Genomic DNA, 3,443 nt, shown 5'->3' with positions numbered 1-3,443 from the left:
TAAAAACAAAACAAGTTTTTTATTAATATCAATGAAATCAAAACTGATTAAATAAAAGTTATTCCTAAATCCTCATACATGATTGGACTTAGGACATATCTCTTTCAAGTACATCACTGCATTCTTCCGTTAGAGCAACGCTCTCAAGGTCATCCAGTTTCACCTTCCTTGAAAGATTATTCTTCATGAATTTCGCATAACTAGGCATTTGCTCAAGAGCCTCAGCGAAAGGTATGTTGATGTGAGGTTTCTTGAACACCTCCAAAAACTTCCCGAACTGCTTATCTAATTTTTGTTGTTGCAATCTCTTAGGGAAAGGTGGTGGAGGATAGAGCTGTTTATCCCCTGTATTACCCTCAGGCAGAGTGTGTTCAACAGTAGTCTTCCTTGGTTCCGCCGCTTTCTCCTTTTGTTTCTCTTTCTCACCAACTTCAGCATCTCCGTCTTTTGCTTTTTCAGCATCAACAACTTTTCCAGACCTTAAGGTAATAGCCTTGACTTGCTCTTTAGCTTCCTTCCTGTCTGGCACTTCAATATCACTGGGAAGTGTGCCAGGTTGACTATTGAGCACTACATTGGCTATTTGACCGATTTGATTTTCCAAAGTCTTGATAAAAACAGCCTGACTTTTATACAACAGCTTGAGTTCCTCGAAATCAGCACTAGAAGGTGGAGCAGCACCTCCTTGTTGAGGATATGATTGCCTTTGAGCATAATGATGTGGTTGCTGGAATCCAGGTGGATTAAACTGTTTACTTACGCCTTGCTGATATGGTTGCTGAATAGCATTCTGAGTATTGCTCCAGCTGAAATTGGGATGATTTCTGTTGTTAGGATGATAAGTAGCTGACACAGGCTGCTGCGGTCCCTGATAATTGTTCACATACTGAACAGATTTATTAACAAGAGAACATTGATCCGTAGCATGAGAACCTGTATAAAGCTCACAGACCATAGCTATCTGATTGACTCCATAGGTGGCTAAAGAATCGACCTTTATAGACAGCACTTGGAGCTGCGCTGCAATAGCTGTAGCTGCATTAACTTCCAGAATACCTGCTACCTTCCTAGGCATCATCCTTTGAGTTGGGTTTTGATGCTCATTTGCAGCCATGGTTTTAATAAGATTATAAGCCTCTGTATAGCTTTTGGCCCACAAAGCGCCTCCAGCTGCTGCATCGAGCATGGGCCGAGATTGGGCCCCCAAACCATTACAGAAACCAGTGATCACCATCCAGTCAGGCATACCATGATGTGGACACTTTCTCAACATCTCCTTGTAGCGCTTCCAAGCTTCACATATAGATTCTGTAGGCTGCTGCGCAAACTGAGTAAGAGCACTGCTCATTGCTGCAGTCTTTGCCATTGGATAGAACTTTACCAGAAACTTTTGTGCTAGATCTTGCCAAGTAGTGATGGACCCAGCTGGTTCAGAATGTAACCAGTCCTTAGCTTTATCCCTCAGAGAGAATGGGAAAAGCCTCAGCTTGATAGCCTCATCAGTCACACCATTATATTTGAAAGTACTACAGATCTTGACAAAATTCCTGATGTGCATGTTGGGGTATTCAGTTGCAGCACCTCCGAAAGAAACAGAATTCTGCACCATCCGAATAGTGCCCGGCTTGATTTCAAAAGTGTTAGCCTGAATAGACGGATGAAGGATGCTTGACTGAATGTCGTCAATTTTAGGCTGAGAAAAGTCCATATGAGCTGGATCTGCCAGAACTATACGATCACCCATGTTTACTGGTTCTTTCTGCTCACTCTCTTTATCCGAATCTTCAAAATCTATCTTCTCCAGAATATCAAGAACTGAGTCTGTCTCCTCAGCCGTATCTAAAGTCCTCTTGCGAGTACGAGAACGTGTTTGCATAAATGCTCGGTAAAGTACTTGAAACACAACCGGAAATGATAAGTAACACGTCTTAATCAATGAGTCCTAATGACCACTGATGGTAAATGCATAAACTAAACAAATACGCCGAGTCCCCGGCAGCGGCGCCAAAAACTTGTTAGGGCAAAAAACACGCGCTAATAATACACGCAAGTATACGCGTTTGCAAGTAATATAGAATACTTTCTAGTTCGTTCCCACAGACTCAGACTAATTATGCTCAATTAACACTCACTCACCAATGTATGATTACTTCTCAATGTTAAGACAATAACACATAGATTTGATTAACTAATTATTAACTAGAATTAACTACGACAATTAAACACTTAATTGACATTTGAATTAACAATATTAAACACACATGAGATCATAACTTCATTACTACTTCCTTCAATAGTTATCGCTATTACCCTTAGTATGTAACGGTGATGAAATTAATCGAACAACACGAAACTGTTAAAAGCCAAATTTCGTTGTACCAATACCATTCTACCAAACATCCACAATTAAGATAGAAGTTGAATATGAAAGAGATATGTCCTAAGTCCAATCATGTATGAGGATTTAGGAATAACTTTTATGTAATCTGTTTTGATTTCATTGATATTAATAAAAGACTTATTTTGTTTTTATTGCGGGCTCTATCTATTTAAATGTTTAAATAAGATATACCACAGTTTAGAGTAAAGCTTTTTATGGATTGTGATGAGATCATAATAATGAGACCTAAAAGATGATAACTCTAAACTTAAATAGTTCCTGGTCGTAGGATTACTAACTGGTAATTAATAATTCACAAAGATCGGTACATACTATGCTTGCTTCATTATGAAGGATGTCTGTTCTCATAGATATTTATGTGGTGACACTATAGCTAGTATGTAGGTGCTTATAATAGAATAAGTTCACTGAACATGACTCACACAGCTGAACAACTGATGGAGTTCACTCATGTGTCAGTAGTTGTTCACATAGTGATAGTTGTACAAGTATCCTTAGACTTGAGGTCATCATAGTCATCTTGTGTATACTGAACTATGCTTTGGTTTAGTTCTTAGTCTCAAGGGACAATTATAAGGGCTCTACTGGGTATAAGAATTTGTACACGAAGATAGTGTATGATCAATAAAGGATCTACCCCTTCCAGTGTAGGAAGAGAATGTTCAATGCTGATCCACTTATGTTAGTTCAGGAATCTCTGGCCAGAGTGAATGAAATTATAAAGGAGTTTCTAATTTACATTAAATAGAACTAAGCATAGTGAATGGGAAAACAAGTGATTAAATAAGATAGGATTGACACAAGTTCCATGCCTTGTATTTAATCGTGACATTGCAGGATAGAAGGAATTAATTATACGGTAACTACTCACTTAATAGGTTCTTGGTATTCTAAGCAGTGAATTCGTATTATCCGGATAGTCGCGATATGCTGAGAAGTATCCATCACGATGTATAATAAATATGATTAATTAATTAATCATATTTAATAAATTAGAGGATTTATATAAATAATGATAAAATAGTTTTATTATTATTTATTT

General features: G+C 37.8%; 1 non-coding gene across 1 annotated transcript; it reads left to right on the top strand.

Annotated features, from left to right (window-relative positions):
• The first annotated feature begins 1,244 nt into the window (after window positions 1–1,244).
• LOC141681612 (small nucleolar RNA R71) lies at window positions 1,245–1,351 on the top strand. The gene has a single exon (XR_012559040.1). It is a non-coding gene; the product is annotated as a small nucleolar RNA R71 (small nucleolar RNA).
• Window positions 1,352–3,443: the final 2,092 nt, after the last annotated feature.

The sequence above is a fragment of the Apium graveolens genome, chromosome 8 (assembly GCF_009905375.1).
Source record: "Apium graveolens cultivar Ventura chromosome 8, ASM990537v1, whole genome shotgun sequence".
Lineage (NCBI taxonomy): Eukaryota > Viridiplantae > Streptophyta > Magnoliopsida > Apiales > Apiaceae > Apium > Apium graveolens.
The sequence above is the reverse complement of the archived record's forward strand: the minus strand, read 5'-3'. Positions and strand labels throughout refer to the sequence as shown.